The sequence below is a fragment of the Marmota monax genome, unplaced genomic scaffold (genome assembly GCF_021218885.2).
Source record: "Marmota monax isolate L192 unplaced genomic scaffold, Marmota_monax_Labrador192_F-V1.1 WCK01_AAM20220418_F8-fsc00126, whole genome shotgun sequence".
NCBI lineage: Eukaryota > Metazoa > Chordata > Mammalia > Rodentia > Sciuridae > Marmota > Marmota monax.
This window is the reverse complement of record NW_026695245.1, coordinates 2,171,295-2,186,186: the sequence shown is the minus strand read 5'-3', so window position 1 is coordinate 2,186,186 and position 14,892 is coordinate 2,171,295. Positions and strand designations below refer to the sequence as shown.

At 38.8% G+C, this 14,892-nt stretch overlaps 1 long non-coding RNA gene across 1 annotated transcript in view; it reads left to right on the top strand.

Annotated features, from left to right (window-relative positions):
- Window positions 1-14,602, top strand: part of LOC131424054 (uncharacterized) — a 35,411-nt gene extending 20,809 nt beyond the window's left edge. Inside the window, exons 2-3 of the long non-coding RNA XR_009226483.1 lie at window positions 9,607-9,675; window positions 9,954-14,602. This is a non-coding gene — a long non-coding RNA (uncharacterized LOC131424054). The remainder of the gene's footprint in view (window positions 1-9,606; window positions 9,676-9,953) is intronic.
- Window positions 14,603-14,892: the final 290 nt, after the last annotated feature.

Below are 14,892 nucleotides of genomic sequence, written 5' to 3'. Positions count from 1 at the left end.
AACTTTAGAATAGGGAACAGAGACAATCTGTATGAATGTGTCAAAATTATGTTATGGCTAGTTATCTTCTAAAAAGCCAAATGGACAGAGATGAGAGTCAATAAAAACAAAAGGTACCCATAACATTAGAAACCATAATGAAATAATTATTCAGACACATTGCTCAATTGGATTTGACACATAGTAATAGTTATAATAAATCACATCCAAAAATATGAAGGTATATAAAAGCACTGATAAAGCTGAGGCTAAAAGTGGTACCTGGCATCATCCAATTCAAATTCTTTATAGATGAAACCTTAGCTGACACTGACTAAGTAAAGGTAGCATTGCTCTAAAGGACTGAGACTAGACCAGAAATGTCTAATTACAATTTCTTATAATGTTCTTTCTCTTCATAATATATAGAAATATATTTTAATCATTTTAGCTTATCAATTATATACCCAGACACTATTTTAGGCATCGGGAATACAGTGATATAATGGTTAATTTGAATTGTCAATTTGATTGCATTAAGAGATGCCCAGGATTGAGAGGTTTATGGGTGTGTCTAGGAATGACTGGTATGTGGGATAGCCTACTGAAATGGAGACCCTCCCTAAATGTTGGCAACACCATCCAATAGGATGGAATAAAAGTTGGAAGAACAAGGAAGCAGCAGCAGGTGCAAGCTCCATTCTTCTTGAATGAGGCTGTGATCATCTGAGGATTTAGGACTCTGCCAATGATTCTCCAGAAGCCTTCAGTCTCATGCTAAGGTAGCACTATTGATTCCTCTTGTTCTGGGGCTTCAGCCTCTTGGACTACCTAGCTACTGGTTCTTCCAGCTCTCCAGCCTGCAGACTGGACTATCCAGCTTCTGGTTGCATAAGCCAACCTAATAAATCCCCTTTTTATAATTATACTTCCTGTTGATTCTGTTCCTCCAGAGAACCCTAATACAAGTGATAAGCAAGATACAATTGTTCTTACAGACTCTATATGTTGGCTGGGGAGATAAATAAAGAAAAATGAAATGTGTTATCACAGGATGATGCTGAAACATAACCTAACATGGACACCTAGTCTAGTTTGCAGATCAGGGAAGAACCCCAGGGGCACGCTAAATTGACGCCTCCAGTATGAGGTAGACCAGGTGAGAGCGTGGGGAAAGGGCAGGTGTCCTAGACGGCAGCAAAGCCTGTGGGTGAGAGAGTTGGAAGACAGGGCAGCAGGTGAAGCATGGGGGAAGAAAAGCCATGGGACAGGAGTGGAGAGAGATGTCACTGAAGAGGTGAGTAGGAAGGGCTGGGAAAGCCACGGTGGGGTTTGGGTGTTTGCTGAAGGGGAGGGGGAAGCCATTGGAAAGTTTTAGTAGGGGAATGGAAATGATCATATTTGCATTTTGGTGATTGGTCTGTCTGTCTGGTGGAACTGAAGGGAGAAACATCCGAGGCAGGAAGCCTGTTAGGAATAAGGACAAGAGGTAGTAGAAGCAAAGGTGAGTACAGTGGAAGATTCTAGAGGTTTCTGAGATGAAACCAGGAGAAGGGGCTTGTTGACTGATTGGAGATGGGACAGTGACAGAATGGGGGGAAACATAGAAGACACATGGGAGAAACACAGAAGAGAAGACTCTCAAGGACCATGTATAGTGATGGTGTGTGCACATTGAATTCAAGATGCTAGAAGATAAATGATAATCTTGTCCCAAAAATGGTAAGGAATTTCCAACACAGAGCCCATGAAACAACACACTATCATCACATGGGAAAAATAATAGAAAATGGAGACTGAAAACATTTTACAGACTTTTGGAGGAAATGCAAATTTCTTAGAAAGATGTTTGCATTCTGAAGCAAATCCTTGGGCCCATAGAGCTAGGAGAATTGGAAGAACACTCCCCAAGCAAAACTCCTGAGGTAGTAAACACTCTGGGTAGGCAAGGAATGAGTAGGGGAGGTTGTGAAGGATGTGCTTGCAGTTGGGCCCAGAGAGTGGAGAGAGCCAAACATGGAACCAGACACATCCATGCATTGCATAAAATGCATCAAAACAAAATGGTGGTGTCTCCTCTCACCAGAAGGGAAACAAATGACAAATGAAAGCTTCAAAAATTGTTCAAAGCCTTAACATTTGCAGGAAGATTGATATGACTAACACAACTAACTTTTCCCTTTCTCCAGCTTCTGGTCAGCACGCCTTCTGTTTCAGAGTCACCCTAGCCTGGGAAAGAAGCAGGTACAGCCTCACTGGCCGAGTTTTAGCTGACTGGGTTTTTGCTTCCGACTCCCATGTCATCACTGTTTCTTTAGATGAGAAACCTTAAACTCTGCTCTACCAACTCTTTTCAATACGAATCTTGGACAGAATTTCCCAGTACCAGCTTGTCAGCTCCTGTATCTGATGGTGACTTAGGGTTCTTCCAAGAGCAGACCCTGATACAAGGAGGAGCAAGCAAGTAGTATATTGGTGACATGAAGGGACACATCCAGGAGAAAGGAAGTGAGAGGAACAAGGTTGGGAAGCCAGAAAAAGGATGTATAAATGAGTTACTAGTCATTGACTGCAAATTAACCTGTTATCTACCCAAGAACCAGATGCATGGGTAGAGGGCTCTGATTGGGTGTTGGTTCATATGAGGGCTGTTATTTGGCCTTTTGACTCACCTTGGCCAATGAAATATGAATGCAAAAAAAAAAATCCACATCCCTTTTGGGAGGGACGCATCAAAAGCCATTGAATATTCTGCACTCCCTGTTTTTCTCTCTGCTGTTGCAATCGGCAATATTCCCATTAGCAGCCATTTCTTCTCCATTGATCACAGAGAAAAGATAGTGGCCGATGGGCATTAGAAGAAATAAAACTTTGTTACCTTTGCCAGTGAGATTTGAGGACTACTGTTTCTAAAGCATAACTTAGCCCATCCTGGCTGCTATGACTGGTTCGGTGTCAATGCTACTTCTCTGAAAGATTTTGATATGAAGGAAATATTTATTATATTAAATATTATGCCACATCCTGGTCTCTACCTCCCCATTTGCAATTGAATCATTATTTCCACGAGAATATTATTGCATAAGATACTTGGGGATTTTCCTCATTAACAATGAAATAAATGCTTATTTTGTGCAAAAAAATAGAAAGTAATATATTGCTTTCTTATGACATTGCAACAATGTAGTTTTGCATTTTAGAAGCACGACTACAGCTTTTTTTGTTGTCAAACTCATTGATAGTTTAGAAAATTACACACAGAACAGATGGTAGATGCTTTCTCTATGATGCACCTAGAATTATCCTGTAGGAAGCCCATTACTAAGCTAATGAAATGAATGCACTCCAGTTAAAGGATGTGCCAGTCAACTCTACCATGATTTAAACTTTCTTTTTATATTCATCAGAATGTACTAATTTCTTGTCACAAAGAATGTAAGCCAGGTCTTTCTATAACATGGGAACAACACATTTGGACAAAGCACCTGTGTTTGAATTGCTGTAAAATTCCTGCTACTACATTGGCAGGAGCTCCAGTTTCCTCACCGGGACCTCATATCCCATCTCTGTATACAACATGTACACAATGAAAGTGGAATAAAAGTACTGTTAAGCTGCATCTAGAAGTGTATCTTAGCATTTCTAGTTCAGACTCAGCGATTGATTTCAGTTCCTTGAAGGATTGAAAAGAAAGAAAAAGAAAGGAACCTAAAATGTATTGAGCAGCTATAGATGTTTTAAGAAACTGCTGAAATTGCTGTGCGTGCAATGGTGAACAAGACAGTCACCATTCCTCCACTCAGAGACGAGAATTATAGCCACCCAGACAGACTCACACCAAGGAAACAAAAACCTCCATAGGACATACTTAAATAAATGGAACCCTTTCAGATTGCTCAAAAGGCACAAACAAGCATTTGGATTAGGACCAAAGGTAAATTAAAGCCATCAATGAGAGGGAAGTGATCCGAGGCAGGTTTGTATAACCTGTGTAACTACTATCCCTAAAACCACATAGGACCTTCCCCTCAGCCACAGGCTCCCTGCCAATCATCAACCAACACCAGCCCCTTTTCTCTCTCCTCATGTTGATCCAATTTCTATCATCATGGCTATTCTTGGACTTCATATAAATAGAACCACACACAATGTTTCTGAGATTCACCCATGTTATTGTATGTGTCAATAGTCCATTCCTCGTTAGTACTAAGGATATTCTATTGCATGTGTAGGTCCCAACCAATTATCCATTATTCAACTATTGATGAGCATTGGTATTGTTTCCAGTCTGCCTATTATAAATAAAGTTGCTCCCAACATTCTCATTTAAGTGTTTGATTGGCATTTGCCTTCACTTCTCTTAGGTAGCCATAAAGTAGACATGTTGGGCCACAAAAAAGGTATAAATATAATTTTATAAGAAACTTCTAGTTTTCCCCAAAATAGGTTTAATATTTTACATTCTTACTAACCAAATATGAAAGTTTTTTTTTAGTGGCACATCCTCTTTAACAATGTCAGTATTTAAATTTTAGCTATTCTACTGAAAGGAAAATAGTATCTTGTACTTCTAATTTAAATTTTTCAAAAAATTTAAATTTTTAATATTTGTCCTTTTTTTTGTTATACATGACATTAAGTGTATTTTGACATATTTATATAAACATGAAGTACATCTTATTCTAATTAGGATCCCAGTCTTGTGGTTGTACATGATGTGGAGATTCACTGTGGTGTATTCATATATGTGCATAGGAAAGTTATGTCAGATTCATTCCACTTTCTTTCTTATTCCTGTCCCTGCTTTCCTTCATTCCCCTTTGTCTAATCTACTGAACTCTATTCTTCCTCTCCCCAAGTTGTTTTGTGTTAGCATCCACATATCAGAGAGAACACTCAATATTTGGTTTTTTGGAACTGGCTTATTTCACCTAGTTTGATAGTCTCCAGATCCATCCATTTGCCTGCAAAAGTCATAAAGTCATTCTTCTTTATGGCTGAATAATATTCCATTGTGTATATGTATCATGTTTTCTTTACCCATTCATCTGTTGAAGGGCACTAGGTTGCTATCTAATTTGCATTTTTATGATGACCAGTGATACTGAACTTCTTTTCCTATGTGTTTTGGACTTTGCTATATCCTTTTCTTTCTACACATTGTGCTAGTTTGTATTAGGGTTAAATATTGGAGTTGTTGATATGTATGGAAGTGGAAACTTTCTCAGATATATGTTTCACATGTATGTTTTCCTAGAGTCCCTGTTCTGCATTCATGCTTTAATTTTTAAATCACATATTCCTATACATATGAATACATAAATTTTATGTATGTAAAGGTATTAGCTTTTATTTTCTTCACATGGATATCAAATTCTTCCAGTAATATTTGTTAAGAAGTCTTTCCTTTCCTCATTGAATTGACTTAAGGCTTTGGAAAAATCAATCAACCATATTTTGTGGTCTATTTGTAGTCTCTGTATTCTGCTCCATTGATCTATTTGTCTATCCTATGCCAGCACTACACTACCTTGATTACAGTGGCTTTAGTTTAAGTCTTGAAACAGGTATTATAAATTTCCAAATTTGTTCTTCTTTTTCAAACTTATTAAGGCTATTCAAGATTCTTTGCACTTTCACAAAAATTGTAAATCAGCCTCCTGGGATTTTGATTGGGTTCGTGTTGAATCTCAGGGTCAACATGAGGAGATCAGACATCATGATAATATTGAGTTTTCCAATCCAACAACCGGGTACCACTCTATTTTTTTTTTTTTTAGAAATATGTTCTTGTTTTCAGTGCAGAGATTTTTTACTGTCTCTGACACTTGTTTCTTGTTAGATTTGTTCCTAGGTATTAGGTTTTTGCTACTATTATAAATGTTTGTATTTTGTTTTATTTTTTGCTAGTTATATATTAACCATGCATTCTGCAACCATACAGAATCCACTTATTAGTTTTAGTAGGTTTTTATTTTTTTAAACTCCCATGGGCTTTCTATATACAGTCATGTCATCTGCCAACAATGGAAGTTTTACTTCTTCCTTTTCACAACATATATGTCTTTTTCTTATTTATTTTCCCCACCTTATTTTACTAGACGAGACTTTCAGTACCATGTTTAAAAAGTGGCAGATCAGTTATTTTTGCTGCATATAAACCAAAACATCTTAGTCTACTAATAATTTTGTTTTTCATGAATCCAAGGGTTAGGAATTCACAGAGAGCTCAGTAAGATGGCTTCATTGTGTCAAAAATTCTTGTATGTAGGAGATGATGAGCCATGTTTCTTTGGAACTATAGTTCTTGAAAGGTCTCTTGCTCTGTCCCCAGCCATCAGCATATTACCCTTGTGTACACACCAAAGGCTCATGGGAAAGAGCTGGCAAACTGGTGCAGATTGGTTCTGTTCTGGGCTCTTCTGAACTGTAATTCTTTACATCAGTCCATATGTGGCTATGAAACATTTGTTAAAGTTTGCTTTTAAATGAGAAACTATTTAAAATAAAATGAAAAAAGTTTGTTAAGGATTTCTTTTAAATAGCAAACAACTGTTTTAAGACCTGATATTTATAGAAATGCAGTATATATAAGGGTTGTATCCCAGAAAATTGTTATGCCTAAGATTGTTTCCTTCCTTCCTTTCTTTCTTTTTTGTTAATGGGAATTGAACCCAGAGGCTCTTAACCATTGAATCACATCCCAGCCCTTTTAATATATTTTTTTTATACAGGATCTCACTACATTGCTTAGGGTCTTGCTAAGTTGCTGAGGCTGGCTTTGAACTCGTGATCCTCCTGAGCTGCTAGGATTACAGGTGCACACTACCTGTTTTCTATATTCTTAACAGTGTTGAAACAATGGAGTATCTCTTTTTTTAATTCTTTTTTTTAAAGTTGTTGGGTGGACCTTTATTTTATTTATTTGTATGTGGTGCTGAGAATTAAACCCAGTGCCTCATACATGCTAGGCAAGCACACTAACACTGAGCCACAACCACAGCTCCTGGAATATCTCTTTAGAAAAGGTAAAATTAGATCCATGCCTCATAGAAATACAAAATAAACTCCAAACGCTTTAGATCTAAATGTAAAAATAAAACTACAAAAGTACTAGAAGAAAACATGGGGCAATTCCTATATATTTGAATGTAGGGAAAGATTTCTCACTGTGAATAAAAGTTCATACGTAATGTAAGAAAATACTGATAAACTTACTATCAAAAAATTAAACAATCTTTAATATGAATAACATTCTGAGAGAAAATATTTGCCATATATTTTATAGGTAAAGGGCTAGTATCATTAATATACAAATAATATTTAAATATTGAACAATGAAACACAAAAAATCCTGTGGAAAAATAAACAAGAACAGAAAATTCACCAGGAAAAAAAAAAAACGGCCGTAAACATAAAATAACACTGTATGTGCAACTTTATACATGAAAGAAAAGTAAGTTAAACCACAGTCATTCTTTAGATTGGCAAAATTCAAAAGCTTGCCAATACATTCTGTTGATGAGGCTGTGAGGAACAGGGACCCTTATGCAGTGCGGATTGGAATGCAAAATGGCATTTTGCATTGGAGGGAAAAGTTGTCCTGTCTCACAAAACTACAGTTGCACGTATTCTTTGACCCAGCAAGCCTGCTTCTGGGAACTTCCACTGAAGATCCACTTCCAATAATATGTGCAAATTTATTCATTGCAGCTCATATGTAGTTGCAAAATATTGGGAGCTCCTTACGTGGCCAAGAATTGATGGGATAAACCATGGTGCATACACCCAATGGTGTCAAACATTCTATACCATATTGAAGAGACCTGTGAGATGGTTCGGAGTGATTTCCAGGAAATACTGTTCTTCAATGAAAAATAAGAAAAAGTACAAAAGGGTGTGTGTAATATTCTGCCTTTTGTGTAAGAAAGAAGGGAGAGTAATAAATCACAGATCTACTTACCTTTAGATAAGAAGCACAAGAAAAAAAAAATCAGAAACATAAACTCTCTTCCCCACTAGGTGGGTGAAGGCAGAGGAGAAACAAAAGGGATGGGGGTGGGGATTATTTCTTCCAGTATAATTTTGGCCTTTGGAATCATGCTAATCTTCTAAATATTCAAAAAAATGAATCCAATAAAGATGGAAAAGGGAAATCTCAAAGAGGAAAGTAAAATAAAACAAATGGACTGAATGTTATTTCAAAAAATACCATAGTCACACTAGGGAAGAAAAAAAGAAAAGAACAATCAGATAACTTAGAAACACATAATTTGACCATTAAGCCCTAAATGTTGGTCAGGGTGAATGTGGTAAGAAAACTGCAAACAAATCTTGAATTCCCTTTGGTCAGTTTGGATTTTGAAGAGGTATGAATGAAACAATTCTGGAAAAGAAAAGTTAAATGTATTATTAAAGGATTGAGCAAATAATTAAATGGACTGGTACTGTTGGAGGCCAGGGTTCTCACTCTGTAAGAAAGGACTTGCCAATATTAAACAGAAATAGGTGAACCCTGTAGGGATTAACTGAATTGGAGAACAATATGAGTTCATGACATCTAAAGTATGAATATTCATGTGCTCATCCATGTAAATGTGCACATGTATATTTATGTTCATGTCAGTATATCCATATCCATATATGCATATGTATATATACATGTGCCTGCAAGTTTACTAGCCCTGCCCTTTCAAAGGACCAAGAAGCAATGCCACTCCAGGAGTAATGAGCACACTTAGCACCCAGATCTTTTCTCTAATACTATTGCTCAATGAAAGGAGGCAGGAGAAGGAGCCCATTCCAGATCTAGGGTGGGTAGGCCGAAGAGAGCCTGGACAGTCTCATTAGGGCTGGAGAGAAGAAATGCTCAAAAAGTGGTGGGGCCTGTCACTAAGATATGAGTCACTTAAAGACGCTGTCCATGATCAAATATGGGGTAATTTGAGTCCCGAGACAAACAGGTAAAACAATAAATTGTAAACCACTGAAAAATAGGACTTCATGAATTTTTATAACTTATTCAGAACTGAAGGTCCCCAGGTAGGTTTTAAAGTACTTTCACTACTGAGTGGAGCTTGGACTAGAGGGTTAAGAGTCAGAGTGGTGAAACCAGAGAAGGAGGTCCCCGTTTTTCTAGTTGAGGGTTGTCTGAATTATGGGTGGAGGCGACGAAGACACAGAGAAGCAGCTCATCTGAGATGTATTTTCAGAATAAGACCAAGAGGAGTTGCCATTGAATGATATGAAAAATAAGGACCTCAAGTGGGACTGTGATGTCATTTATTGAGAGAGAAAAGTTGCAGGGAAATTGTGGGTCTCCGGGATCTCCGTGGAGGTGGGAAGGACAAGGGTGAACTCTGTGGGCACATCTGGTTTGTAATCCTATTAGATTATATTCCAGTAGACAGAGTCAGTAGAATTCTGCATAGACAACTCAAGAGCCCAGATATGAGGCCTTGAGCTGGAAATTCCAACCCTGCAAGACAGTAATTTTTAACCTCATTTAATTGTAAGGTCCCCGATCAGAACTGCCCTTGTTCAAGGTCACCAACCTAATAAGTTGATGAGCCGGGATTTAGACCCAGGTCCATTGGGGTTCAAGTCATCTCTCCTTGTACTTTGTAGGAGGACTGGAACTCCGTTTCAGATGACTCCCATCTCCCAGAGCACTTAGCAGGATACTGGGGAGCCACAGTAAGTATTTGTTGATTGATTAATATGCCTCAGGGTATTAGGAAACTCACCAAACTCCAAACTTTGTATTCTATTTACACAGCTCCATTTGAAGTGCATACTTGATTAATTGCTTGCTGGCAGCCGGTAGCATACCAACTTGGGCAGAAAGTGAGCAGAAGCAAGGAAATCCAACCAGCCTATTTGAATCCCAGTCAATATTGGTCTTGAATGATTAGGCCGGGCCATTTGAAGTCTCTGTTTAATCAAATGAAAGCAAAACATTCTTTTCACTGTAGGTGCCTTGGCCTGCTGTCACCTGCCCAGAAGTAATAAAAAGGTTCTGGCTGCCATGTGAAGACCATCGAAGCTTAGGGTCCTCTTACATCATTGCATGGCCCAGTAATACTGTATCTGTGACCCCATTTCTGCCAAGAAAAGAAAAAAAAAGACTAGCGTGCTCCACTTGAATGACACAATGAATCATCCAAGGCATCTTTTCCTGCCAGTTTTTATCCACTTTTTCCTACAAGTCTCTCTCATTTGGCTTTTTTGTTATATATTTAGCATCCTTGGTGAACCTATCAGCTGGGACAGAAGAGGCTATTTCTCTCCAGCAATGTAGGGCAAGAGCAAAAGTTTATCTTCGCATTTTTAAAGGTAGCAGTTCACTGTGTTTGGGAAGAGCTATATTTTCCACCAAACATGATTACCACAGAAAGAGTTGTATTAAACTGCTGATATGTCACAAGTCCCTCACTTCGGAACGGTATTAGGATTAGCAACCCTGAGGTTGTCATGCGGTAATTAAGGGACTGTGAAATGTTATATAAAGGCTCACAGCTGGCTGTTCGAGACAGCAAAATTGAAAGGCAGATTGCTATCACCAGGGGAGATCAACTCGTCTAGGTCTGAAATATGAAGCCCTGGTGCTCACTGGAAAAGCTGCAAGTATGTCAAGAGTTAATTTCTGGCCATTGTGTGACCCTCCTGGTTTTCCTGTGGAGGGTCGCAGTTCTGAAAGAATACCATTATCACCTTGGACAGGGATGGTGCGCGAGTTTCTGCCAAGATATGAAATAAATTTGTACTGCTGGTTCGAGTTCTTTTGTGCTCACACCTTCTCAATCACTGGCTCTTATGGAGGAAATAAAGACAGCATTCAGAAGACAAAAGTTCTCTGTCCCCCAGTCCACTGGCTTACCACAGCCCTCGGAGAAACGGGAAGTCGAGCTGCTTAGGAAGCTATTACCATTCTACTCGGGATTTCCTGCTGTTCTCATTGTCATTGAATCCCTGATAGTGTTATTTAGAAATAAGGGATAATCGCTATCGGTATATTGTGTATGAGACAGAAAACGGTTTCTGAGATAGACTAATAGCCAAAGCCAAACGAAATCGTTTAATCCATCTCCAAAGCTGTTTGTTGAGAGTCTACTACAAAGCTATAAAATCATTACTATTATAGAGCACATCATAAATGAGAAGTTTCTCTCCCTGGAGAGGGCACAGACTGATTCCATTATGCTAACTCTATCTAGCACTTTCTGGGTATACCGCGCCAGGCATCAGAATAAGATGAATATCAGTTAGTCTCCGAGTAAATATGATCATTTTCACTGAGTAACACTTCCCTGCCAGAAAACCTCTAAAGTGTAGAATTTTCCTGACTTTTGATCATTAGTTTTCCCAGCAGCCGAGCATCAACCCAACACTTTTTCTGAAATGGTGGAGGTCTAGGGTGCAATTGGGCCGTTGATTGGAAGGCTTGGCTTCTAAGTCCAACAATACCGGGCTACCATCAACTTAACCACTGAAAATCACTTTGCTGTTCCAATTCTTGACATATCTGTTTTAAAGTAATGACAACTTATAAAACAATGTTTTCAGTTCTAAGTAAGCCTTAGTAACTTCTATAGTTATAGGAGTAAAATTATTTATGTCTATGGACTCTAAAACCATCTCTGAATAATCCACCTCCTGCAATGTTTAGTGTAGAACCTTCCACAATTAGGCGCTCAGTAAGTGCTTTTTAAGGAGAAGAAGGGTAAAAATCCATTGCTATGACAAATTCCACCAGAGTATCTGAAACCACCTTAAAACTACTATGTGTAAACCAGTAGCTTGGGTTCAAATATATATTTAAGATTTGAGAGAATATTTGTTTTAAACCTTTTTTCAAACTCTATCTAAAAATATGAATCTAGTCATGAAACACTAAACTCCATTCTTTCCCTAAAAGCAGTTCCATTCCATTCTAATGTCTTTACTATTGTGAGGAAGAGTAAGTTAGAAAGTGATAGCATAAAAGAGGGGTGACAGATAAGTTTCATCTCACATGCCAGCTGTTAAAACAACAATGCCCACCTGCAGGTTGGGGTAAAGAAACAGCCTGAGTGTCTGGATTATTGAAAGGTGTTTTCTTATGGGTTTAAGAAGGAGCAAGGGGGTCTATTTATATGAGGTTGCACAGAAAGTATGTAGTTTGAGGAATCATAGGCACTCTAAGGGTTAAGTTTGATTCAGACTATAGAGAATATAATGAAAGACCTAGAATCTCCTTAAAAATACTTCATAGACAGTGACTGAACGCCATGTTTACACATGCTTGTATGTGCGCACGCACACACACATCACACTCCCACATATTATTTTAATGTACTAAGGTAGTGGTTAAAGACTTTGACACTACAGTGATTGAGGAATAAGGTCTGTGTTTGCTGCCCCTAAATCCGGGTGTGTCCTTGAAGTTCAAAACGGAGATACAGACAATGCAGTAGTTTGATGGTTAAGGGTTCAGGTCCTGGATTCCAGTTTCTGATCTGTTTTACTTTGAGCAAGTTTTTAACCATCTCAATGCTTCTGTTCTCTCACCTATAAAGTGATTATATAAAAGTTTACAGGGAGATTTAAATGAAATAATATGTGTGTAGTGCTTAAATTAGGGTCTGGCACTCAGCAAATGCTCAATGAGCACATTAATATTATTATCCCAAGAGGATCAAGCCCAAGTGCTTTGGGAACAAAGAGAGGGACATGCATCCAAGACGATAAAGAGCCAGAAAAGACTTCATGGGAGATGCAACTTTTAACCTGAGACAAACCAGGGAAGGAGGAATTGTCTTAGGAAGCACTACCTTGGGGAAAAGGAGGCAAGAGAGAGCCTGACAAGGTGCTGGACTTGACTCCAAAGCCTATGGTGTCATTTAGTCATTATTCAATTCCTCATGCATTCACATGTCATTGACTTTCTAAATTCTAGTTCCTACGTCCCAGGCTTTCAATCATTTTTCATCATTTACTCTAACTCTTCTCCAAATGTCAACTACTCCCTTCCCTAGACAAAGAGACTAGGCTGTTCCCAGCATCCTAATACAAGTCCAGCAAGTCTCCTTCTCTTACCCTGTGGTCTGCTGTGGCCTCCAGAACCCAGGACCCGGTCACTCTCTGGGCTTTTGCACTGGTATTTGGAAGTCATTTAACCTTGCTAGCCTGGTAGGGGTCAGTCCTTGGCAAGTGATGACCTCATCCTGACACTAGGCAAACATTTGGGAATAGAAACAGAATGGTTCATTTAATAGCTTAAAAGTCCTGCGGAGGCCTGTGTGCATGAAAACTGCTAAAAACAAGGTAATATTCAGCCTGAGGGGCTAGATCACTTGTCAAAGCAACAAATGCTTTTTTTATAGAATGGCTACCAGCCAGATTCTTTGATACTGCTCCTAAGAGGACCAAAGATGAGGAGGAGGGAATTTCAAGTGATAGGGATGCTGTGAGGGCAAAAGCCACACATTTCAACCCAAATCACCAAACATGTGCTTTCAAAAATAAATCTTTCCTCAGTGTGCAGGGGGCGGCAAGAGACCTTGCAACTGAGGTAACTGTCGACTTCTGGTCCTCTTACCCATTGTACAAAAGGATGAGCGCCGGGGTGAGGCCCCAGGGCCTTCCTAGTGCTCAGGGAGTAGAATCTGTGCAAGAATTTCACATCTGAGCCAAATGGGTGGAGCCAGTTTGGCTTCTGGAATGCTCCACATAGGGAAAAAGCTGTTCAAGACAGAATTAAATGCAGGTCACCCAGGGAGTTTGGAGCTGTGCAGACTTGAGTGAATCACAATCCGAAACAAGGATTAAGTTGTTTAATTTTGAATAGTTTTCTCCTAATTTTCTCAAATAAATGTCATTTCTAGTGATCCCTGCTCCGAACATTAATATAATAAGCACGCTGGCTAATAGAATTCGTAGTAGTAATGGAATCTTTCAGCAGCAAGTGTATCTAAATATCCATTTCAGAAAATAGCATTTGTTAAAATGTAAAAATGGATAAGAAGAACAAAAGAAAAATATTGCTTTTGGGTTGTGTTTGATGGCTTTTTTTCATTAAGCCTACTACTTATAATGATAAAACGGTCCTTGGGAATTAATACTCTCAGAATTCGTAAAGCATCCTTTCAGAGTCTAAAACTGCCACCTTGCCGTTGTGATCTTAGGAAGTAAGGCAGTGGCAATGCTGTTTACAAGGGGAACAACCCTCCTAGTGTCCTAAAATAGACAGGTTCCAAGTTACCTGGAGAGACTAGAAAATTAGAAGCCGGGCCCACTTCTTTACTTGCGACAAAGTTAATTTTATTAAGTGATTGTGGGAAAATGCATATTGCTGCCCGTTGTTGAGAGAGAAGACACGAGAGGGACCAGCAGAGCCTTCTAAACCAGCACCCTTTATTAAGGAAAGAGCATCACAATGGAATTTCTGCTTTTCTTTTCAAAAAACATTTATTCTGAAGACCAGTAACAGAAATGAGGTGAAAAATCATAAAGAAAATACTAGCCATATGAACATAATGAATCATCAGAGATTGAGAAATTCATTAGTGCCCATGAAATAAAAATTAATAAGACCAGAGGCCTGCCCTGTTTTATTAAGTGCAAAGTTTTAGTTTGGGTGCTGGTGGTGGAGAGTGTGGGTGGGCTGGGATAGGGTGACCAGCCATCTCAGGGTGCTTAGGACTGGGGGATTCCAGTTGCCCCATGCCCCACTCTGGGTGATGAAGACACATAGGCAATCTTGCCTGATTCTGTCACTTTGCTTTTTCCCACAATCCATTATTACAGAAGGTACAGGCTTCCTTCCTTCCCCAGGCATATTAGGATGAGTTGGTCATCTATGGAGAGGAAGTTAAACTAAGACCAGGATGAGGTGCATAAAGGTTTTGTATGCTGTGCAAGGGAGCTTGGTCT